General features: G+C 41.9%; 1 long non-coding RNA gene across 1 annotated transcript in view; it reads right to left on the bottom strand.

The window, feature by feature from the left end:
• The window catches only part of LOC130147436 (uncharacterized), a 317093-nt gene that overhangs the window by 240898 nt on the left and 49971 nt on the right, over positions 1 to 26224 (bottom strand). Inside the window, exons 11-13 of the long non-coding RNA XR_008821244.1 lie at positions 14080 to 25539; positions 11772 to 11913; positions 1714 to 11683 (exon numbers count right to left, since the gene is read on the bottom strand). This is a non-coding gene — a long non-coding RNA (uncharacterized LOC130147436). The remainder of the gene's footprint in view (positions 1 to 1713; positions 11684 to 11771; positions 11914 to 14079; positions 25540 to 26224) is intronic.

Here is a 26224-nt window from a genome sequence, read left to right as displayed (position 1 = left end):
GCAGTAATACAACACAGAACTACTTTCAAAGCTTCCAGCTGTGCCCCGTCTAAAACTCACAATAGAAGGGACAAAAAAAAAAAATATTCACCAAAAAACCACCAGCCAACAGGTTCAGATGCTAACGGTCTGATAGTAGGCTGCACCTGAGTGGTCTTGTTTGTGCAGTACAGAAGTACTTGAAGGAGGGAAGTGTTGCATGAGCGGTTTTCAGCCTCACTGATGCAGGTTCCTCAGCCGCCTTGGAGTGGATGGAGCAGTGGAGGACTACAGGGTTCCTCCATGAATGGTGTTAGAGACTGTTCTGTGGCATGAACAGGAAGAATGCTTCTCTTTGATTCAAGGACAGCAAATCTCTAAAAAAACCCTCCAGATTAATTCCTATTTTTTCTGCAAAAAGTCAGGAAAAGGTCATTTTATTTTTATAAATGCACAGAAAATTTGAAACATCTGGAATCTTCAGTGTTTCTTTGAACACAGTGTTGTTAGTGTAAGCTCAGTTGAGCCTATGAACTTTTAACTAGTGCTTCGCTGTTAATTGGGGTCATCAAGGTCACCCAGATGACTTGGACTTCTTCCTTTGGCGGTATGGGGAATTCTGGCTGCAGAACAGCTTACTTGCTGTTGATGTACACTGACTATGTACGAAGGCTTTTAATAAATAGATTGAGCCTCATTCTAAAGCATGTGATAGTTCAGCCCTGAATTGTTGGAGTCAGTGGAGGAAATGCTGGGTAGATTTTTTTTTCTTTTGCCTGAACGATTCAAGAATTTAGAGAAGAGGAATCATTGTACTAAATAATAATAAAAACACAACACTATGAACTACTTTCAAAGTCCTTCATGATTAAAATACACTTTTCTACTCAGAATTCATTAGAACAAGAACCAAACACACACGGTGAACCTTCTGTGCTTTATTACTACCACCATTAATATTTTCAGAAATTTCCAACTGCTTCAACCATTTGTTCTGGCACTAAAAAGGAAAGCTCTGGTTTTTAGTGGTCTCAGCTAAAAACATCAAGTTTTTCTGTGAACAATGGAGCTAATGGAGTTGAGCTTCCTATGAAGCTGAGCTTTTTGTTCCTTTTTTTGCTTTCTCTTTTCACACAGAGTAACTGCAGCCTCCTTATGTGTCCTTTGTGAGAGCCACACTGAGCAATACAAGGTAGACGGTGACCCCCAAGCAGTATATATGACAACAGAGATCCACTTGCCTTTCCCCTGGCAGAGGTGCACATTCGGGTTCCTACTCTAGCTACACACTAATCGCCATAAAATTTGCAGAAATGTTGTTACCTTTGAATTGTCTATTCCTAAGTAAAATTATGTGAAGATGGGCTACCAGGTTCATAAATTTCTGGGGGGCTGGTTGTTTTACAGGTAGATTGACCACATGGTCACAAAGGCCTGTTTTCTTCAGGAGACTAGGTGACTGGATTTAAACAGCTCAAGTTGCTAGTCATTATCCAGGGAACTTCAATTATATTTTCAGGACATTCAGGAATGAGTAATTCTTCCTCACTATCAAACAGCGACTTTACACATGGGGTTTAAAGAAGCATAACGCACTGAAGGGAGCCCATAGTGTAGCATCACTGAATGATCTAGCGTACACAGAAATTTTACAGCCTGGGGTAAGAGGACAAAGTACATGATCTAAGTCTCTTTCCACAGCTGTGGAGGTCTGCTGAGATAGCTAGTACTCACCATCTGCTTCTGGAGGGATTTGAAGTCTCTGGGACTGCACTGTCTCTCCCACAGGTAGCTGTGGCTTTGTGCTGGGTAGTAAGCTCCTGCATTCGGCACCATCCTCAGCCCAGCTTGCTGGGGGTTGTTACTGCTGCAGAAGCTATGATAGCATCAAGATTACAACTGATGGAGGACATGTTTCTTGCTGCAGCTTCTGCTGATGTTTAGCTCTTTTGGAAAAGTGCAGCAGCCTGAGAGTTCCTTCGGAAGTCTTTCTAACCAAAACAAACTAGTTCTCTGTGGGTCTCTTTCCCAGTATGTCAGCAGTTTGCCATCTCTGATGGAGTGGCCATGCTAGCCAGGTAACATAAACTTAAGTTCTCTTGTCCAGACGCTCCCAATCACCAGTGCAAATACTATTTTAAAGTTGCAGAGAACATATAATTTTGATATAACATCTAATTTCATGCAGATGAGACCTGAGTGGTCCAGCCAAGTGCCTTTTCTCACTTGCACTCCTTTCCCCGTGGGGCTGCTACCATGGGATGGCTCTTCTCCCTATCCACTGGCAAGTACCAACAGAGAGCTCCCCTTCTGCTCCCTGTTCCCAGGACTTTGGCTTTCCAACATTACAAGAACATGCAAGGAACAAAATAGTAGTGAAGTCTTGGCACCTCCTTAGGATTACTTCTCAACAGATCTCTGCTGCGTTATGTGCAGACTGATTGTAAAGTCATTTGTACTTAGAAATATTTTCTGTTAGACAGCAGAATTCTTTAGCCAGTCACTTATTTTCAAGTGCTCTGTAATTTTTTATACCTTTTTACCTTAAAAAAATATATCGATCTAAATATGCCAGAATACAGGGCTGAATTTTCAGTGCAGAAGTTATTTATATATGCTGGAAAAGAGATTAGAATCACGCTTAATATAAATCCCTTTTTCCTTTTAAAGCTCTTATGATGTAGGTACAAGCTGCACTATACAAATAGGGAAAATGAGGACATGCGGAAAGTAAATTACTGAAGACCATGCAAAATTAGCAATAGTCCTGATTATCACTAAGTATTCTGTTGCCGTTATCTCAGGAAGAAGGGAGAAATAGAAAGTGTACATTCATTTCAAAAGCTTCAGATCACTGAAGAAGGAAAATGCTTTCTTATTGCCTGGCAGGAGTGACTGTTGGAGGGCATCACTGCGACTCCTTTGTTGTGCGACAGTTCTTAAATTCCATTACTCATGCTGCTGTTTTGGTTGTTTCTTGCCTAAATGCAGGCTCCAGCATTTGGATCCACTTTGGTGGATCACTAATACATGGGGTGTTGTGGGGCACTGTCTGCGCAGCTCTAACTACATGCGGTGGCTTTTGGGGCTGAGCCATTTGGAGCAAGAGCAGCCTAGTTTCTTTCCCTGTACAGCACCATGCACAGTCCTGCCTGCACTCAGCAGCCAGCACCTTCACTCTCTTTAAACTGGGAAGAATGTCCCAGCCTTTTTTTCCCCTCGCTTATTCCCCATCTCTGTCCCTTCTGTACTGAAGTAACTAACAATCCCCAGTCCCATTTCAAAGGGATATACACCTCCTTGTGCTACTGCCTTTCTTACTGAGATAACTTCCGAAGGAAGCCTTTTCATTAAACCAATTTCAGCATGCTCTATTTAGTTTTTCAGAGATTCTGTGCAAGAGAGGGAGATAAGTGACACAGGCTATTTATTGAACCAGTCCAAAATACTGCACTTTACTTAGAATTAAGTACTGAAAATGTTAACCTAATTGAAAGGATTAATTAGGTCTTTGTAAGTCTGCTCCTACTGAATAATACATGTGATGTGAGGCTATAGAGGCAAGTATTTGGATGATGGAAGAATAGCTAGTTACTAGTTGCTTACCATCTGGTCAGAGTAAGTGCTGACCTTGATTTGCACCAGTTTCCTTCCCCCAGAAAGACCCTACTTTGTGGTTTTAGTTGTTGTCTTCCTCATCAGTTTCGCAGTTTCCCTTTACACTTCTTCACTGTTTTGAGCAGTTTCAACTGATACTCTTCTCAAAGCACACCAGCCCTCTCCCACCACTACAGTATGTTTCTAAAGAGGAGAATTTTTTTTCTTGAGGGGACTCTTCAAGTCACTGGTTGTACTGGAAATCCCTTCTCCCTTCAGTAGCTGCTTTGTCCCACGTTCCTGCTCACCTATGCCTGTATATTTGGGATTCTCCCTCCTGTCTGGAGGCAAGGCTTGCTGTCATTTCAGCTGCGCTTGAGCCTGTGTGGTCTGAAGCAATCGCTTTATTTAAGCTGCAGTTTAAAAATAAAATCCTCTCCACAATAATTACAGCGTTGCATTAGAAAATACTGGCTGTCTACATATTGCATACATAGACTGTACTCTGCACTGAGATAGCTGCACCATCTGCTCTCCTGCACCCTGTTCTTCCTCCTGCAGACATTAGATAAACATGTTGAGAGAGCAGCAGGCTGTTTTCAATCATGACATATCTGAGCTGTGTTTAAAGTCAAAAGCCTTTATTTACAGCTCGGTGAAGAGAGAGGACTCATAATCAAGGGCAATAAACTAGATCCATAGCAGTTTAATGGTTCAAAGGGATGGAAGCCATGTATGTCAAACCTGTCACTTCTTTAAAATGGAGAAGGCTCCAACAAGAGAAAGAGGGGATGCAAGGCTTTCTGGTTACCATGAGACGGCCTCCAGGGCTGTGGGCTGGGTTTGGAGGCAGAGCAGTAGGACAAGTACGCACTGCTTCTCATGGACATCATAGAGTGGCCTGAAAAGAAATTCACTGGCTTTTACCCACTGCACAGGGCTGAAGCAATGAGATGTTGGCCAGAACACTTCAAGGACGACATCCCTCCCTGGGATAAGTTGCCACAGCTGCATGTAGAAAAAATGGATGTTGGGTCTTTCTTCATGCTTGGAAAGGAGGGAGATTAATGAAAGGGCAGGTGTATTGGCAGGGTGGTCCTGTAATGGCCTAGAAGTCAATCGGCCTGTCTCATGCTTCACTGCAGAAACCCACAGAAGTCAGTGTCCACCTTTGAATGTGAAGCTTGTTTTTATCAACTAACTTAGTCCAATATAGGCTCAGAGTACTTACAACTTACTGAGTAGCTTCTACATCTAAACTAATAATCTAAATCTTGCCTGAACCTGGGCACTGACTGGGTCTCTGCTATGTGAAGATGTAGTCGTGTTCAGTTGAACTCTTAGTGCTGTGAATCCAATGGAGTTAAATGTGTTGCATTGGCTGATTCACCTTTGCAGGAGTTGCTAACGGCTCTGGGATGTAGTCTTCTGATTTAGAGCTAGTGCTTATACCAAGGTAGTTGAGTAGCTAAACTGATCTGAGTAAGACTCTTACAACACAAGCTTGCCAAAAATCCCAAAGCCAGGTTTATCAAGCTGAGGTTCTCTAGCAATGTGTGTGCATTTCCCCCTGCTCATTCCATCAACCTTTCTAATTTTACTTGTTTTCTGTCTGATCCTTGGAATTCAATTGTACTGATTTCCTCAGCATTAAACATACATGAATGTTCCCCTAGTCTGCTTAATGGCCCTGGCAAAAAGTGTTTTGACTCATTGGCAATGCAATTGGAGCAATCACTGAACGCAATCTACCCTTTCAGGATTGGACATTGGAAACAGCTTGCTTTTTTTTTTTTTTACAGTGAGTGAGCATGCAAAGTTATGATATTAGAAATGTCTCCTGAGAAGTGACAAATGGGCTTCAAAATGCAGCATAATGATCATTACAAGATGAGGTTGTATTTTGTTCTTGAAGTGCTATGCACATTTTATTGAGATGGGAGTAAAGATCTCAGAGCGTGAGGCTTCAGTAGCCAACCCAAACCCAATTTGGGCTTTGGCAATGAGGCATTCATGAACATATCTCTAGGATGGTGCTAAGAAAGGATGATGTGGCTGAGGTGGATTGGTGAAAAGTGTCTTAGAAAAGCTAAAGATGCAGAAAACTTCAAGTCTGGAGCATGTCACTGCTACAGCCTTGTAGTCCCTGGTGGTCCAGTGGCTGCAATATTGCAAAATCTCAGGAGTCTGAATTCTGAGTTCTAATTCTAAATTCTCTTTCTGCTGACTGAAGAAGCTGTTCTTGCACCAAACATTGTGTACTATGTACGCTTCCTGCCAGAGATTAATAAAATGGCTCTGGTAACTGAGTCACAACCTAAAATTCCAAAGATGCTAGTTCATGAGACTAGACCTATTACTCAATCAAGCTGAGCAGTTTCTTCACTCTGCTTCAGGAACACATCTGAAGCTGTTCCCAGGTGATTTCTGCTCCCTGCGCGTCTACCAGTGGCTCTGTCTGTAGGACTTTTCTTTGTTGAGCTTCATCCAGGGAATCTATCACTAGCAGGTTCTTTGCAATCCCAAAGTCCTTATCTGATTATTAAAGAAGGCAGAGGGGAGGCCGCAAAAAGCCTCTCATGGCAGTTTCAGAATGGCACAGCTGTTTTTCTGCCTAAGCTCAGTATACTGAGCTCTCTGTTATTATATGGTGCTTCTCTGCCTGCTCAGGCCAGGCAGCGTCAGCATCTGCCGGGAGGTCCTGCATTGTAGCATCATGTGGATACAGACTCCTGCCCTGGCTTCATTTGTAGCCAATGCACAGAAAGAAATAAAGGAAACCTTTCCCCTTTGTCCATCAGTATACTGATGATTCCTGTTCCTAGTGTGACTAGCGGAGAAGGCAGGACTCTCCCAAAGTCATGCTCATCAAATGCAGTCTGAGCTCTGAAGCAGAGGGAGCTCTGGGTTAGACGGCACATTCGTAACATGCACCATGCCCCCCAGAGTTAAAGCCTTGATTGTCCATATTAGTCCTCTGACAGAGGAGAAATCATCTTTGCCTGCAGAGGAAGAAGTGTAATGCCCTGTGTCCAATTTTATTTTCATTGCTGTTTTTATTATGGAAACAAAATGTTCACTGATTCTAAAATGAAAATGGAGAAAGCTAATTTTTGTAGTTCTTGCTAATAAAATTCTTAATGTTCTCTTCTCCCATTATCATAAAGATTGTTATGGTTTACTTTATCTCTGGAATCTTATTATTTTCCCCAGAATTCATTCATGGGCATTCCTTATCTTCAAACCTATTTTCATCTATTGAGATATTCCTCCTTTATCTTATCTTTATCCTCATAGTTAGTATGAACATATCTTTATTATCTGACTTTTGTTTTTGTAAACAGTAAGTAGCTATTGATCACAAAAGCGTCAGGGTCTTTAAGAAGATGAAGCAGCAAAACTACTGGAAGCACTGGGTAAGAATCTAAAGAAATTCTGGGTTTACAAGTAACCAAAAATCTGATAGATAGCAAGGTAATACAAATCAGTAATTCCAGTAGTGAGAAGTGTCAGCTTAATTTGCTGTATTACAACATGGCAAAAATTTACAAATGCTGCAGACAGTACATTGAGCTGGGGCCCTTTTCATACTGGCAAAATGCAGGTCTAGTGCGTACATCAAACATTACACGGTTTGCAGGTAGCCGAAGTATGATCTGGCTGTACTGAAGAAACCAGTCTGGCTGTGCTGCCTCGTGCCTGAGCTTACTTAAAAATGGGTTTCAGTGAGGGTTAAAGGGCGGCTCTCCGTTCATAAGCTGCTCTGCCCTCTGGAAATACTTTGTACCTTTAAGGACCTAAGTAAAACTAAAATGATGCAGCTGCAAAGATTCGTCGGGAAAACACCTCTAAGCTGGTTTGTACTAACATGTGTGATTTACAAGTACAAGAATTGTTCTGAGAGCAGGAAAAGTGAGTGTGGCCTACAACTCAGCTCCTGGTAGTGGGCACTGCTGCACAGATGTGGAGCACAAAGCCACTGATATTCTGAAAACTGAGAATGGGGGAGTAGGGCCTCTTTACAGTGATTTTCATCCCCCCAAAAACAAGAAAGAAAGAATCCAGGCTGGTTTTTAATTTGTATTGCACTTGCAGAGTGCAAGATGACTGCATTGTGTGGCCTAACCTTTGTACACATACAGTGGACGCACTGACCGCCTGCAGAGCCAAGGTGTACACAGGAACCGTCACGCTCGTCACAAGGTGTAGTACCGCTCCCTCACACTCATTCACGGGCTTCTGCCACCGCCTTTGTTTGAGCTAGTCCCATAGTCCCGGCTGGTACCTACAGGAGACAATACAGTTAATCTTAAGGCATTGAAGCCTGTTTGACTGTATCTAGGTAGCAATTTAACAAAAGGAGAGAATCAGAATTGTCAAGGAATTCTGTGAATGCGAACTGTGAAATCCTAAAGCTTTTATCTGTCCTTTCCTGGGATGGCAGCAGGAGTCTAGTAATAAGCATGTCATGAAGAAAGACTGAAACGCCTCTAAGCTGTGCACCCCCCCACAGGAATTCACCTTGTGTTTCCTTTTGACACCCAGCCAAACGAGATGCCTTCTCCTGGAATAACCTGAAAGCTGGCAGCTAGGCAGGAGCCAGAGTGGTGATGGATTGCCCAGGCAGCCACTGCGACTCCAGTGTCAGCAGGTAACGAGGCAGCTGGAATCCTTCGTTTTCCAAATGTCCCCTCCATCTCCTTCGAGCCATCCGGACGTGCAAAGCACATGAAGTACAGCATGAATCAGACCAGCTTTGCTGACAGCACATGCTGACAGCAGGCGCTCTGGTTCAGACCCTCACTCCTGCCGTTAATCTTTCTTGCCCTGAGCCAAATGCTCACAGTGGCTTTTCCTCACCCTCTCTCTGTTGAAAGCAAACTGTTACAATTGCTGCTGAGGTGAGAAGGAGAGGACAGGGCAGCCTGTGCGTCAGAGGATCGAATCACCACCAGAAGGGAAAACATGCAGCCCTTGTCCTGCTTGAGCAAGGCTGGCCTCCGCGCACATTGCTATGGCAACCTCAAAGCTCTTGGGTGACTTGATGCCATCAGTGAAACCTGTAGGTTGTACTGGCTGCGAGGAGAGTGTTTTGAGGCCCTCGCCGCTATTCCTTTTCCCCACACCACTGAACTCAGACCACCACTGAACTTGCCAGCTGCTGTGAAGCACAAGCTGTAAGATTCCTGGAGACATAAGCTTTTCTCGTTTCTTCATTATGGCAGTCTCTGCTACAATGTCCACACGTTGCTGTACAAAAAAGACAACGGAAGGATAAAAGCTAATTATAGCTGTTGGCAAAAAATGGTGGAGGCTCGCTCCGTGCTGGCAGTAGTTCACTTGATGCGTGATTAATGATGGTTAGTATGGGCACAGCCAAAGCTTGTACAACCCTAGATAAATAATAATGAAGTTTAAAAAGATCTATGCTCCTTGAGTTAATAATTTTAACAGGCTGTGAGAAATGTTGCTGTTCTCATGGTAACAGGAAACTGTAATTTCATATCTAATTTGAGAATGCTTGTATAAAGTGTGCAGATAGCTTTCTGATGCGAACTTTTTTCTCTCTTCTTTAATTGAAGCCCTTTAATGAAGTGATATTATTGTGTAGTTTGGGCAAACAATTCAAAATGGACTAATTAGGACTAAATACACCATTGAAAAGTGTAGTCTGAATTATTTGGAACTAAACTGGTATTGCTGCTTGCAATCCCTGGTTTCTGTGTCAATAGGTGCCTGATACTGGTGTGCATGAGCATCTCTCAGAGCTCTTCCAGAGATTCTGAATCCATTTGCATCTCACTGGAGGCTGTATTTGTAAAGTTATATTCATTAAGAAGAAGAAATGCACCGGTCCCCAACACCTCAAGAACAAAGGCTCTCAGAGGTCAAATCAGCCCAAGGATTTTAACAGCCAATTTTTTCTATCATGGCTTTGACCCAGGTATCAAGACACACAAAGATGTCAAGAGTCTCATCCTTTCCATAGTAATCCTGAAAATATATGAATAAGGCACCTAAATATGCACTGCAGGTGCAAGACTGAGAATGAGGCTGTCTTGGAAAACCAGCAAGAATTGGGTCTGTGATTCTTTAGCACTTTTGAAAGTATTATCTGTGGTCCTTTTCAGTTTATTACAATGGCTTAGTCATGGAAACCAAATGACAGCATACATAATGAAAGCATTTCTGCTGGTTGTACAAAAGCGCCTCCATTGACTACTAATCTTAAACCATCTCCACTGCTCATTTTTCCTATTAAAGCTCTATATTCAGGTTTATTATTCTCTATCTGTTCAAGAACATTTAACTGCCAGATACTGGGACAGTTCCAAAGCAGTTTTAGAGTACTTAGAAATGTGAATTAGTGCTTTGCTTATAGGAAAACAAAATGTGACCTTGCCTCAAATGGATGCATACAGGGATTGAACTGGGACCTCAGTTACCCAGGGGTAGGAGTGGAAGTGTGGGTTGTTTGATGGGCCTTACTCACCGGAGGGAAGCTGGAGTTTAGCATGGAGGAGGAGGAAATTGCCATTTTCAGCTGCTTGTTTTTCTTTTTCAGCATAGACAGATTGACTTGTGATGAAACATATGCATTTCACAGTTAGCTTTTCAAAGGCTGTGTTACTTCAGAATCATTAACCTGGCTGAGATCTTTGCATTCTTATCTGCTTTGTTGAATATTTTCATAGCAGAAATTGGTGGCTTGCATATCCTTAAAGCTGCAAAGCTAGCATTTTAATTTATCCTAATTCAGAACCTAATTGTCTTGCACTGTTGGCTAATTAAATGTTCAAAGAAGTGATAAATTAAGCAGGTTGATCACTACAACACAAGTAATTAGTCAGTCCAGCTGAATCTGAGCCTTGAAATCCACGTTCCCTGAGATGACAGGAGTTTTGGGGATGTGCAAGAAAGCAAAGTGTGTGTCAAGGTTGAAGAAGAAAAAAACCCTTCCTTCAGTATTTCATGTGTAGTGTCCAAATTTCACATCAGTTTGGTGATCTTCAGGCTGTTTATTTTGTGCCTAAGGAATTATTGTTCTAGTGCCACTAAGAGAAGATGAAGTTCCAAGACAGCACCTTGAGATGCTGAGATTTGCAGCTAGTTTCTTGCAGGATTTGACATTTTCCTGTGTTAGGCACACAGAGTATACTTCGTGAAAATAGCTATGAGTGGGGGGTTTTTTAACAAAAAAGCAAAAGAACAAAAACTCCAACCCCCTCAACATTAGTTAAAGACCTAAACAGACAGTTATAAATGTAATCTTCCCTGCTAGGGAGCTTCTATTCACAAAGTTTTTCATACAGCGTTTTACCAAGAATTCTCCCTGGGGTCAAATCAGTTAAGATCTAAAGACCAAAATGTACATTCTGAAAATCTCAGTCTATCTGTGCACCTGCTCAAATTCTCAAGGCAACTTTCCACCAGAAAAAAACCCAACTGTACAACGCATCATCATAGCAACATGATATTCTTCCTGCTAATGTATCTAAGTGCTCTTTAGTCCTCCCACGTGGCCCAGCCTGTATGAAGGTGCATGTCTAGGGAAAGGGCATGCTGGCACGCTGTCGGCGGCACCGCATCATTGGGGACTGGCTGGAATGAGAACCTAGGGACAGTGTGCCTGGGACAGGACACCCCATCTCACCACTGAAAACAGGGATGAAAAATAGTTGGCAGAGGTACTGAGACTGTTTAATTAAAGCATGCAGGGGACCTTATCTGGGATTTTGCCTCAATAATTAGGCAGGCATGGTGCCTGGCTCCTGCCTGCAAGAGAGAAAGATGCCTCAGAAGCAATCCTTGGTGTGATCCTGTGGAATGCTGCATCCTTCCCAGCCCCTCTACGCTTTGCATAGTGCCTGGCTGTTGCAAGTCAAACTCCTCCACCCTGTCTTGCTTCCATACTGCTGATCCTCTCAGTGGGTTCAAGTCTTGGTATGTTTTTTTACCAAAAACAAATTAAGCAACTGTTTGCACCATCTCCACACAGAGCTGTCTCACTTTATTTGCAATTATATCACTCACTGTTTGTTTCATTAGTAGGTTTCTTCTCTCTCCCTTTGCGTTTAGGACAGCGAGGTTTGAGGTTTCCAGTCTTCTGCGGTGGAAATAACAAATAATTGTTAACAGCATCTCTCAAGGGTAAATTTCAAACCCAGGCTTCCCACAGGCTGTGTTTTTCTCACCCGTCCATGCTGGCGATGGCGTGGGACCAGCATTTAGATCATTCTCTCAGTGCTGCTGCAACAGCTAGACTGCTCCGTCTCCTTCTGCCTGCCTCTTCTAGAGGTGATAATAAGTTTTAAAGGTTTTCTGCTAGTCTTCTCACTGCCACAAAGAAAATGTCTTGTCATGGCTTTTCAGTTTATCTACCATTTCCTTGTGTAGTGGGTTATAACTTGTTTCCTAAACTCAGAACTCCTGCTTACTTTGCTGAATCAGCTGGTATTTCATATTGCAAATGATACTCTTAAAATTAAAGCTCCTAAAATGTTCTAATTTCTTTTTTTCCCCCCTGTGCTCTAATTGGTCTAGCTGGATTATGTTAATTATTTCTGATCAAAACTGCTTAATTAGCATGTCATGTCAATTAGTGAGGGCCTTTGGGGTTTAAGATAGTTATTTTATTTTTATTTTTAGTTATAGTGTAGGCAATTTATTGTTATACATTTTATGTTTCTAGAACTATCCCTGAATTAATGAAAAGTTAACAGACTGGGATATAAGAAAATGCTTCATAAGCATCCACCAATATCTTGCACTGGGGATCACTGGTACCTAAAATACTTCTTTAATGCTTCATCATGGAAATCTGTCTTGAAAGCAGAGTTCATGGCCTCGCAGCTGGCCCACGAGGGGGCAGGCACCAGGAGAGCCATGTACTACCCCCAGCCTGAGGGATGGGGAAAGCTGCAACCACAAGTGTTCTCCCTTCCTGTCCATAAAACACAGGGATAACAGTAATTTCCCATCTGTGAGATCCATTTGAGGAACTCCTTGTAAAATACTGAAAGGCTGCTAAACACCTTTATGCATCGGCATAGAGAGTGCCAAAGAAAAGCTGTCCATAGAATTAAGTCTCTCTCTCTGTTTTGGTTGGGTTTTTTGGTTGGTTGTTATTTTTTTTTAATATTCTAAATACTTGATTTACTTCTGTGAGCGTAGGTTTTCATCAAACCATCTTTCTCCTTAATTGAGCTAATAACTTTACTCCTGTCCTCCTCTTTGTTCCGTCTGGCAAGCAATTTCCCAGTCTCATCTCCCATCTCATATATCCACTTTTGATCTGATTATTAGCATTTAATCTGCTACAACATTCAGTGTATGATATTCAAGCCCAGCCTTATTTAATGAAGTAATACCTTTTGGTGTGCTCAGTGTCACACATTTCCTTTGTAAGGTAACAATTTTATCTTATGTTATTGCAAGTTATTTGCTCTCCATTTTCATTTCCCCTCCCCTTTTTTAACTGGTATATGACTCCACATAAGAAGATATAAATGGAAATGCAACTGCAGAATGAAAATTGAAGTACGCATAGATTCATATATGAGAAATACCCAATGAGCAAGCACTGGAGGATTTAACTCAGAAACACCCAATTTAGCTGCTTGTGAAGAAGCTTCTACCTTCGGGTAGCTCGTGGATTCATCCCCTAGCCTTTCCTTACTCCACAGGCAACGCACTGAAATGATTCCCAGAGGCCACCTGGTCAAACTGAGCTAAATTGTGTGTTACCACTGCTGTGTGTCTGGATTCATCTGTCACACAGACCTGTCTTCACGCTGATCAGTGTGGATCACCTTGCACACGTAATCCGCTAGTTATGGACTATCTAGGTGGGTGATCAGCTGTCTCAATAAGCCATATGCATGCACCAAAGTCAGGTGGGTGTAGTTAAGCAATTCTGTGCTAATTGCTTTTTATTCTGTTCCATGGCTGGCCCTTCAGCTTGAAGCATGGTGCATGCATGCAGCAGGAGAGGCAAGCTGGAGAAGAGTATTGCTGTCAGAAGCAATCAAAGCAAACCGCAAATATGTAATTTCTGGGCTAGCACAGACAAAACCTTTGGTGCACACGTACACATCACTCTGCTCAGAAACCTAACTGGGAGTACAGATCACTGAGGCTGACCATCCAGAGTTTAAGAACATTTAAATGTGGGGTGGGGTATGTGGAAATAATCAAATTGCAAGTCATCTTATAGCCAAGGAATTGTCTGTAGTGGAAGAGTATAGTGTGCACTGTTAGCAGTGGGCTGGTTTACTGAAAGGACAGATCAACTAGTGTTACCACAGCATGCTCACCATAATGCTGCTCCTTCTTCACTTACACATGTCTTTCCTTCAGCTATTTACAATAAATTCCTAGGAATCTGTTCTGAGTTTTTTCCTAGATGCAATTTGGCATTATATTTGTTTGCATCTATAAACATACATAAGAAATGGTGACGAACAAGAGGTGCGCTCTCTTAACAACTGCTGCACTGCTCACCCTTTCTCAGGCAATGACCATCCTGCTGTCACACTTGCACACTGCAGCTATCAGAAAAGATCAAAGAACCTTTTAGCAAACAAAAAAATATTTGGTACAAATACAGCAGAAAAAGCAATAAAATAAATGGCCTTCCTGCACTTCTAATTTAGTTGTCTTTCCATAGGTCTAGCTCAGCAGTCTGCCTCCCAGCCTGCATCCCAGACACATCCATTCCCCACTTCAGGAATCAAGGAACCAGATTACCAGGAACAATCTGCCTGTTAAACAGCCTAGAGTGACCATTCTTCATTCTGATAAATCAAGGCTTAAAACTTGCTAGAAAACAATTCTCAAAGTTAATGATTTGCTGTTGTTGCTTTCAAATGCATGCAGAGAATCCTTATCTGTGAAGCTACCCAATGGTCTTTCTTGTTGTTTCCAACTGCAATCCTGTCCCTATCCTATGTTGACAGAGTCTGTTTAAAACTAAGTAATTTATCATTAATCCTAGGTGTTACACAATTAACCTCCCAAATTAACAGGAAGAAGAGTTCAAAACCTATGACATTCTCAGCTCAAAGTCTTCTCTAAATAGTAAAAAAATGGAACACAATTGAACTTACCATTTAATAGGTCTTCTTCATTCAAATCTTTCCTGCAGTTATATTAAGAAAGATGTTTCCTTTGGGTTTCATATATGGCAAAATTTTAAATACAAGATTTTTTTGTTCCATGCAGATGTATTTAAGGGACATCAGTAATCAAACTCTGAAAAACAAGAGTACTGTAACATACTTCAGTACCCAACGTAGCATAGCTATAAATTCAGTAATTATGCAACAAATTAGGAATTCTTTTTTTTTTCCTCTTTCATTCCTTAAATTCATTTGTATTACAGTGCTCTCCTGATGTCCAAAGAGATACAACAATAAAAACTGCCAGTTCACCAACAATGATTTATGCATCAGACAGGCCAGTGGTGGTATTTAGAAAATTTTAGCAACAAACACTGTCAAGTCCACTCACAATCTTCACACTGGATGAGTTGGGAGACCATGGTCTGGGGTGGTTTTAGTCTTGCTTGTAAGGGATGGGATGTTGAGGGTGGGGTGGGCGGTGTTTAATTTCAGAACTGATTGGGATTGTAAATTAATAATTTGGGACTTGATTGCTAACAGCCAAGACATTATGGGACATTCTGCACTGGAAGATTTGAAGTGGCTGAGGGAAAACTGCTCCTAGTGATTAATAACACCTTTGCTCTACACTTCCTCCAGGCAACGTGCTCTCAAAATAATGTGTGGGAGGCCTGGGCTATGCAACCAGGCTCCACTGAGAGCAGGAGGTTTGTGTGCTCTTCACGCACCTACAGAACAGGGAGGAAAATCTTCGCCAAAGATGCAAGAGATGCATATTTCTTTTCTAACCAGGAAGGCCTGTGTGAATGACTAGCTAGGTAATGGTTTATTCTGGTAACTGTAACATAAATGCTTCCTCCCTGTCTGATCACACTGTTAGCTCCTCAAAGCATAACAATAAGCAATCAACATAGTAAGGCTGTGGCTTTACATCTTGCATACCACAATTAACACTTATTTTTGTCATCACAAATTCCAGTCATTCACTTGCAAGTGGCCTCCCCCTTGGAGATGATCACATATGTGTGATAATTTTTTTTTTTATTTACTTTTTTAAAAACTAGATCTTTTTCAAACAGTGTTTACTCCTTCAGTTATTCTGAGGGAAATGCAGGAGAATGTATTCAGAAAGTTGAAAGCAATTGGCTCCCATACCTGGTAATGCAGGTGGGGGGGCTCCGATTTTTCATATTTAACACTCTGACACATCGCAGTGTTACAGTATGTGTTTCGGTGCGATCCCAGCACCTCGTGGATGCTGATGAAAGAAAGGTAGCTCTCATTTATACTCTGGCAAATCCTGGTGCTATGCTTCCCCACCACATATCAACACAGCCTAGCTAGCCATTTAGCTTATCATCAATCTACCTAGATGCATATGCACAAAAATGTCCTGAAAATGCTTTGAGGCTTCTAATGGTCCTGACACTCTAGTCCGACTACAAACAGCTGTGTCAAAAATAGCAGATTTACTCCAGAAATCTACAGAAAGTGAATCTGTAACTGATAAGGAAACTGCCAGTATGAAACACTTACCATGGAACTATCCTGCCACTGTGATCCCACGCTGCTGATGTGCGCTGGGAACAGTCCCCTTCCCTGTACAAACCCTTCAGCCAGAGAGGAGTCACAACCTGCTTGTGTGAGGGATGAGAGCACTTTAATACCATGGACAGGCTGTCACTGTTGTCCTGTGGTCATTAGTGTTAATTGCAAGATATTAGTGAAGCACAAGTGATGGCAACTGGTGAGGAAATCACCGATCTTGCAACGGCTAGTTCTGTCTTTAGCTAAAACCATTTGGAGCAAAGCCCTGCCCTTTCTACTAGCTAGGAAGAATTTTCTATAGCCAAAAACTTAACCAGAAGCAGGACCAACACATACCTGGAGATGCAATCAGAGCTCAGGATAACCATCTGCTCAGTACAGCAGGGAGGGAAGTTAAAAAATGCAAAAGTATTAAGCTCCAAAAGTTTGAGAATCTGACAGGCATGAGATGGCTCACCACTTCTGGGTTTTTGCACACTAACAAAGCTGTATTCAAGCATAATGAAAATGCCTTTTTTCTCCTTCTGGAGAAACCATAATGAGAATGCAGCATTGTGTATTATTGTTTGGCTGTTTATTTTGGTTTTGGTGGTTCTTTCCTCAAATGTGTTTGTATAAAGTTTCAGGCACGGATTCTCTAACTTTTTATTGAAGTCTTCACAAGTACTCCCTCTTCAACAATGTATCTAAAGACATTTTGATGTGTAAAAGCTCATGAAGAGTGGTTAATGTGATAAAAGCAGAAGCTTGAAGCAATGACATCTAAAGAAAGTCTCAAGATCTTGAAATCAGATAGAATAAAGAGAAGGCTAAAATGACAAACATGTTTGATCTTATGTACTTCAACAGAAAATCATTTCTGAGCCCTGTCTTATCCTATAAAAGAGCTGATGAATGTCTTGGATTTAGATACATGTAGCTATATTTGCTACTGAGAAAATTACATACTTGCCCCTTTGCACTAGTGCTGTGTTTTGGGAGTTTGAGTTTATTGATTTAAAAACCCAAATCACCCACTTCATTCCTCCTCCCCTCTCTGCCTAAAAACGTATTCAAGTGGAAAACAGAAGTCAGCTCTTTTGTACAAGGAAGGAATTAATTTCCTTAAGGAAAAGCAATGAAATGCCTCCAAAAATGAAGTACTGAGATGATTTTTGGGTCAAGCAGGGAAAAGCAATGTATGCAGAAGGTAGCTGTTGAGTCAAGCGTTGTCACTGCGACACAACTATGCCATTTACAGGGGGAAGGGCAGATAATTAGAGTGAGAGAAGACAATTTCTATGGCATTAAACCTGTAAATGAAGGAAGAATATGGAGGAATAAAATGGCCTGAGCCCTAAACCTGTCATTTCTGTATTCACGTCTGGAGCTCACAGATCAAGACAAGCAGAGAGCTTGGTAACAAGGAGGTGAAGTTGATCATCCAGCCGACCTTACATTTACCAATGAACCTGTATAGCACAGACAAGCGTAGACCTAGAGCCCTTCCTTTAAACACATAGGCTCCACTCTTGCAGAATTAAAGGAAACTTGCTTAACATTTACTTGTACTTTGAAATACTTAATCCCTCAAGCCCATAAAGCATGTAAAGCCTCTAAAAATGGGGTTTTTTTTACACAAGAAAACTGATTTTTCTTCTCTGCATTCAAGAGGTTCCTAGTGCAACCCTTCCAGCTACAGAAAGGTTTTAGCATACTGCAGCCCTGATTGAGGAAAGTAGTAGTTGCTTTATTGTAAGTGCAGCATTACATGTACAACTGTGAGCTCCACATTCAGGGGCAAGGGGGCCTTGAAACTAAATGATGGTGCATTAGAAAAATTAATCTCTATTAAATGGTGTCCCGTTCTTTCATCTCGCAAGCAGGTGCAAAGAGAAGCACAGAAGGCTGAGACGGCAGTCTCTAGTGATGGATCCACCTAGCCAACAAAGTAGCCTAGCTTGTGCTTACTAGTACATTCCCTTTCTCATAAATCTGCTTTTCTTCCCCCCACCCCAGTCTCTAAAAGACCTATCTGTTCTCTTTGGTTAGTTACTGATGCCTCTGTCCACAGCCAAGCCGTTCCAACCTCCGGATGTTCTTGTCAGCAAGTCACTGTCCTAAATGCAAAGTATCTGCATACACAAAGTCTCCTAATTGTATGCAATAAAACCTGCTACAGAAGAGTAAGGAGGAAGCATCAGCTCCAGAGCAGTGGAGGCTGGGGCTACCTAAGCCACTGTGCATGGGCCACAGTCAGCAGACAGCAGCAGTTTTAATATTACTTGAGGGACTCTCCAATTCCTTACGCACCCACAACTCTGGTATTACACTGAAGTTACACTTGAATGTACAATATTTGCATTCCACTTGCTAATTCGTGTTGCTTGTTCTCTCTAATCTCAACATCACAGCACAAATCCTTTTCATGCTCTATTTCCTATGCAGTGCAGCCTCCTGGTTTTGTAAGCAACATTATTCTTCCCACTGAGGTTAATTTCTATACTAGAATATGTACTGGCTCTAACTTCCTCTCACCTTCCCCACTTTTCAGGAGGAGCTACACCAAAAAAATAGTCAAAGGAATTTTTTCTATTACCATTTAAACACCATACAGGCTACTGAAAGGGCACTAGTAACTTCTGTTCTTCATCTTCTAAGGCCTGTTTCGAAGCCGGTGAGAGCTGTTATATTCACAGGGTTGTGGACAAAACGACTTCTGACCAACAGACAATCAAAGCAGTTATAAGGCATCAGTGTGAACATACTACGGAGTCAGTTAAGGAAGATGAGAGAGACAGTCTGCTGAAGGCAGCCTTGCACCTGCATGGACTGAATCAATGCAGAGGAGGTAAACGTCAATCCTGAAGGTGGCAGGGGAGCAGAAGAAAGGTCCATGAGGAAAACTGAATGAGTCTGTGGAAGGCCATGGAGTGTGGCACAGATTTCGCAGGGTACTTTTCAGTATGTGTGATGTCCCCCCAAAAAAGCCTTTTAACTCCTTTGGCTTTGCTGGCTAGGTGACACTTTCTGCAGCTGCCATGCAGGCCCACTTTTCAAAACAAGCCAACAGCTAAATGTACCTAGCCTAGATCAGCACATCAGTCTCTGTAAGAAGTTGTCAGCTGTCCCTGATGAACACTGACCAAAATACCCACTCCTTCAGTTTTGGTTTCTTTTCTGTGATGTCTGCAATGTCACATCAGAACTGGTAGATCTTAGCCTGTCCTGGTTTAAGGTCTGGTTTGGCACCCAGCGAAAGTCATGTTGAGTAAAGGCTCATTCATTAGTTTTGTATCTGCTGACTGAACACTAAGACATGATTTCGGGATGCATTTCCTAGTTCTATAGCAGAGAATATAGGATTTCTTACATACACAACTTGCAAATGCTACAGGAGAAAACACAGCCTGTGCTGTGCAGTGTAATTTAGACCATCTGTAATGACAAATCTTTCCAAGCTGTATTTTTGCTGATGCTCTCTGACATTTCTCTGTGCTGGGGTATGAGTTATGTAACAGTGATTCTCAAAAGACTTCAACAAAAGTGTCCCCAGCTTCAGCAACACTGTAGCTCTTTAAATTATGCCTCATCCGTGTGCGTGGACACATGCAATGGAAGTTGTGATATAGTCACCTTTTTTCCCTCAATGCTTGCTTCCCACTTGCACAGGAAAGGGTATGGCTTCTTCTTTTGGCTGTGGGGCAACGAGTTTTATTTCTCTGTGTTTCCTTATGAAGGTATCATTCCCGAGTATGTCAGGAAACAGCAGCAAGGCATTTTTGCATGGCTTATAATTAAAAATTCATCATGAACTTTACTTTTTGCAGCATGCGGGGGCAAGGAAACATCCAGTGTTACTGTTCCAAGTCCACTTTATACTAATGCTTAATAGTAGCTACATGAGTGATGTGGAGTTAGTGAGCATTAACAGCAGCACATGCTTTAAATAGCTGCTCATTTCTGCTGTCTTCTGCATGCTCAGAAATGGCTCAAAGTACGGCACAACAGAAATCAGCTCGGTTTTGTGTCTAAATTCCTGCAGGTTTTGCTGTGTTCAGTGAAGGTGCAGAGCAATCATGCTAGTCCTGCAGGAATAGGGATTGTATCTGTAACTTGTTAACACATTAAGTCAGTTTTGAAAGTATCCTTCTGTTGCCGCCCATCTGTTGAGGGAAATGTAAAAGGCCAAGATGCAAGGCTGGGACTCAGCCGCACAAATGTCACTCTAGATGCTCCTCCAGTTGCCACTTCAGATCAGCGTAGCTCTTTTGCAAGTCCTGTGCTACATCCCTTGGCCTGCTTTGGGTACCTCTGGGTTTTAGGCAATTGAACTTCAATTTTTAGGCCTTCAGATTGAATTTCCGGCTCTGCAACAAGTTCATCTGAGACTCATAGCAAATCTCTTGATTACTCTGCAAGACACAGGTAATGATCCTTTCTATTTAAACAGTAGGAGGCTCAAAGAAGAACAGTTACTACACGTACATCTAGATCCTAACACAGCAGGACCTCAATCTTAGCTGATCCTCATGCACTAGGCCATTGATATTTGTTTCATCTCTCTCCAAGCTGTCAGCATATTCTGGCCAAGAGAACAGCCTGCAGGCATTTCAGGGATGGAGACCGGATATTTTAAAATGTTAGTTCTGCATTAGGCTAAGAAATGTAACCATTCTGGGACAAGTCATTTTGCTGCTACTGGGCCAAGATCATTGCCACGCCACGGTCGGCAGGCTGTATCACAGAGGCATTCGACTTGAAATTGCTGACCCTTCCACTTGTGCACCTCCTGTTCTCTGAAGTACCACCATGTGCATACGAAGTGGAATATAGTACACAGCTGTATTTTTATTCTCTTCTGGGAAAAAAAAAAAGAAAAAAAAAAGAGGTGGGGTGAATTATCTTATCCCCTAGACAAAAATGCTTTCTACACAATGGTAAGCTGTCTATGTTTTTGCCTTACCCACAGCAAAGTTTCACGTTGTACTGACTTGTGGGAGAACATTAACAGAATACCCATTCCTGCCTCCAAAACAACTCCCTTTTTACCTCTGTCACTAATTCAAAATTGTAAAATACATAATTATACTACAGTTTTTCATTCTCTCTTGTATAGCACTTAAAATATTTTGTTCACTTACCAAATGTTTTCTTTCAGTATTTATGGTCTGGACGCTTTTCACATGTCTTGGACTACTATAGAGTCTCCAAAAACTCCTTTCAAAAGCCCTTATTTCTGAAACCACTTTTGTCTGTTTTTTTCCATTCACTCTGCTCTCCAGAGTACATCTTAACAAAGTCACCTGCTTTTTTTTTAATATATATATCAACAGCAGTGCTTAAGCGTTTAAAAATAACAGATTACATTTTACTTGAGAGCCGACAGTATAAGCTTCAGCCAAACCATGAGAACAGTTTGGACAAACTGCCTTTTCTCTGGCAGATATTTTTTCAGACTTCTTAAGTGGGGAGGAGGGTGAGTGTGACCCACGCATGCCAAGTTGGGGCGGAGGGGGCAGCCTGTGGGCTGGAGCCTGCAGAATGGAGAAATTTGTGCTTTGCAAATCTCTGAGATGCAGCCAACGCAGGACAGTGATCTCTGCCACAGCCTGCTCTTTTGGAGAGCACTCCATTTAAAAAATGAGCTGGAAGAGTATGGGCTAGCAAAAGCTTAAACTGTTCTATTGAAAACAGACAATTTGCCAGGTTTGGCTGACAATACTGAGTAACAAACTAGGGATCTCCACGCCTTCTCTACATGGAAAAGACAGTTCAACGTATGGAGGCTTTTAGTGCTGTAATGGTTGAGCAGATAAAAATGGGAGGGTTATTCTCTCCTGCTTTTTCCTGTCAAAAAAACCAAGATGGGAGAGGAATCACCCTCTTCATCTCATTGCCGTGGGCAAATCTGAGTTCAGGAAACCAGTCTCTTCCCTCAGAGAGGACGGCACTGCTGGGCGGCTTCTCCCAGCCTGGGGGCTGTGGCACCTCCATGGAGGATGAAGCGACTGAAGGTGGTTTACTGCCATACAAATGTGATTGCTTTGTTGATCATCAAGAAAGATGACATGCCACTCACAAGCAGTGTGCTGGGAAAAAGAATTTTTCATGGGAACGTTTGTAGTTTACAATTTAACACAAAACCTGTTAAAGCACAAAAGCAGTCTGTTACAGTCCAGAAACACTGTGCACAGCAACTTTTGGTGTTTATTTATGAAAACAATACAGTGTGGTTCCAGTGGGAACTGATCAAGTTGCATAAAAGATTTAAGAGTCTATTCTGTAGCTGTAATAATGCTTTTAGCACTTTCTCAGATCCTTCCCTATATTCCAACATAGTGGCCTGTGGTAGTTTATCTTCTGGACCATAAACTATTTTATGCCTTCAGTATTTTGGAAGTGGTATCATGATAAAACAGATTTAAACCACAAAATAATACACACATTTGCTGTTTGGAAATGTGTTAAATCTGTTTTTGAGAAACTAACTGCATGTAAAGCCATTAGCACAGTATTGGTAATACTCTAGAATATCACTCTAAAAGTGATGGCAGGTTCTTATTAACAACTAATATGTTTTAATACAATCCTGTTGAAAAATTCATCATTGAAAAACCATGTTCAAGAAAAAAATGTGATTCCTCTTTGATATTTTAAAGCAATTTATTTTGGTTTGGTTTGGTTTTTAATAATTTACTCTAAAGAGTTCTTGGAGCTTTTTATGAAATGAAAACTAAGGGGTCTGAGGTGGGTTGGTTTTCTTTTTTTGGTTCTTCTTTAAAAATATAACAGACATTTGACCCATACCCACGCTTTTCTAAATGTTCAGCAGCTAAATATGTCAAAATTAAGAACTCAAATTTAACATTTAAAATAACAATACTCAAGGCAGGCTGATACTGTCCTGAGTTCCTGTTAGCATGGCCTCAGACAGGGCAGTTTCGATGTGTTACTCCTGTGAAGAGAATTCAGGTACTGTAGCTGGTGTGAAGCATTAGCATCGATATCCACGCTTTAATAGGTACATGAGAAATAACCCCCTCTGCGGTGCTTAGGAGAAAGTAATTCCATTTAGGACTACATAAATTTTCAGTTTGTTAATTAGGTTAAGAGAGGAAAAATAACATTAGGAACTTTCACTGGAGTTGTATTAGCTTCAAAATTGCAAAGAAATTGAAAGAGAATTTATGTTATCCAGTAACTTTGGCAATCAGCTGTACTCCCAAACCAGAGCCCCAAAACACTAAAATCTTCACTAAGACATCTGTTCTTTCTTTTTTCTCATTTTTTTAAAATAATTTGCTTTTCATTATAATTTTTCAAAGACAAACAGCTTGTGAAATAGTTATCCAAATATATAACACAGAATTATTCTGAAATCTGTCATTTTAGGAAGCATTAGCCAAAGTAGATGTACTCAGCTCAGGTATGCCAGGTCACACATAGGAATTACCCCAGGGAAATGGCAGGCAGCTAAAGCCTCTTTTGAAATCATCAGGTCCCCCTTCAAAAATGATTCGGCATGCTGAGATCATGTCCTGTCATCATGTTAGCTTTGGTTGGGACTCTGGAAACTACTGTTAACAGGATCACCGATTGCCAGTAACCGAGATTCACTGAATCTCACTGAAAGATTTCAGGAGTGTGGAGGAATGGTCAGAAATGTTTTTGATAACGCAGACAGGAGTTGAGTCTAAATCAGAAATCAACTTTCTATTAGAAAAGTTTTATCAGTTTCAATGAGATTAATCCACTTCAAAAACTCACGGAATGGTGCTTTAGACACACACTTGAGAGGAAGAGCTTGACAAGTGGCCTTTGAATTCCCAGCTGAGGATCCTGATCAAGAGAGGGAGAAGCATGCATGTGTGTCTGTGCTGCTGAAGACCCTCACTAAGCCTTTAACTTCTCACAGGTGAAAACACATTTGTTCATCTATTCCAACATGGAATAAGAAGGACTTGGATCTCTTCTGAAAGTAGCCATGAATTTCTAGCTCAATACTTACTACGCTGAGGAAAAAAAGGAACCTATCCTTTAATTCAAATCCACTGGAGTAACAAAGCTGGCAAATGACCCAGACCTGTCTCTTGCTTACCAACAGTTACACCTGCTCTTAAAAATTCTACTTTCAGACCTGGGTAGTTGAGCTTATCCAGTGTGTTCACCACATGCCAGTTAAGTAGAAGTTCGAGTGAGGCATCAATGGCCTCACATACGACTGATAAGTCTTAGGGACTAAAGCTAGATGCCATCTCTCAGCATCTTTCTGTAAGCACTGACCCTCTTTCTGAGGTTCCTACTTCCAGAAACTCAACTTTAGGTGTTTAAGTGTTTGCAGTGGCTGAGCAGAGCAATAGTTTGCCTCAGGTGTAGGCCAATACATGACAAGTAACGTCTGCCTCGGTGTGATCCCTGTCCACTCTCCCTTTGCTGGCAGTCGAATGCTGGCAGCTCTCGGATGTGTTGCCTCGCTCGTGATCACCGGCAGGTCTCAGAACTTTTGAACCAAGCCCTGTCTAACACGGGAAATCTCAAACCAGAGCAGGCAGGATTTATCTGGGGGCAGGTTTGAGAAGTAGTCCCCTTCAGAAGACCCTCCATCAGGCTCTTTGTGGCCAAGGGTCCTTGTGGGCTGGGCTTGATAACCCACAGGGACCATCATGGGCAAAGTGGTCCTGGTGCAATCATACTTGCCACCTTCCTTAGGGGAGGAGCAGCAGGCAGAAGAGGGGGAAATCTGGGTAAAAGTTGGAAAACTGCTGCTCCAGTCTCAGGAGACAACCTCCCTTTTCTAGAACTTGTCAGAGAGGGTGCTGAGCTATGTAACGGGGGGTCACCGGTGCAAAGAGTATTCTGGCACGACTAAACAGCCTCACTTGGAACACAAGGCAGCCACAACTGCAGGAGTGCAACACAAGTACAAGGTATATACCTCAATACACTTCAGGAGTCAGCTCCATGGTGGGCATGATACCCTCCAGCTGTACTTATGTTTTCCTTTTGGTTTTTGGTCCCTGCTTGTCATCTGCAGCACATACTGAAGGGAACAACATGCACCTCATTATTTAGATTTACCGTTCTATTTGTAGCACTTCAGAGCAACACAGAAGGGTTTAATAATCCTCCCCCCACTAACTAAGGGCTGAGGAAATCGGTGGGGAACCACAGCCCCACTGTTTGCTTCCCCTGGTGGTGGGGGCTTCTTTTAGCTGCTGCCTGCCTGATACTGCTTTGTGTTCCAAGAGGCGTTTGCTGCAGTCTCTTGATGATTTTGCGTGTCAAGCAGGCATCTGATCAGACTTTTAACCTGGGGGAGGGAAGCAAAACAAAATTCTGGTGAGTTAAATTACCTTCTGCTGCATACAATCATCCAGCACAACACAGCTCGGCAATAACATTCATGTTTCCATTAATAGAAAACACTCTGATTGCACTCCAGAGATTATTTTTTTTTTTCCTTTCGGTATAGAAGTGATCCATTCAGATTGGAACTGCCTGAACAAAGCCTAGGGGCTCAGACACCACCAGCAGCATCTCTCTAAATATCTCTGTCTTATTGTGTAATCTTGACATTGACTTGAAGGAAATGTGCCAATTGCTGAAGCTATAGGGCTCTGTGTATATAAAACACACTTAGCTGAGTGGCCCTATGGGGCAACATGAGTTATTTGCTGATTTAACTCAAGTAAATCATGATAATACTTCAAGAGAATTGTCTTGGCTTCAACAAAATCTGTCAAAGCATTTTTAAATAGAACATTTAATCCGTGCCTCACTCTCTCATGTTGTGAAGTAAAGAATTAAAACCATGACTATGCACTATGCTGGTACAAGCCTGAAAATTCCGATGAAACACTTGGGGGGTGGGGGTGGGGGTGGGGGAGAAGCAGGGCATTTTCTAACATGCTTAAAGATATCTTAATTTTTCTAAATAGATAATAAAAGCTTGTCTCAGGAGCTTTCAGTCATCTTGAAAAATGTATCAGTATATA

This window comes from Falco biarmicus, chromosome 1 (assembly GCF_023638135.1).
Source record: "Falco biarmicus isolate bFalBia1 chromosome 1, bFalBia1.pri, whole genome shotgun sequence".
Classification (NCBI taxonomy): domain Eukaryota; kingdom Metazoa; phylum Chordata; class Aves; order Falconiformes; family Falconidae; genus Falco; species Falco biarmicus.
Note: the sequence above shows the minus strand (reverse complement) of the source record. Positions and strands in the feature narration are given on the sequence as shown.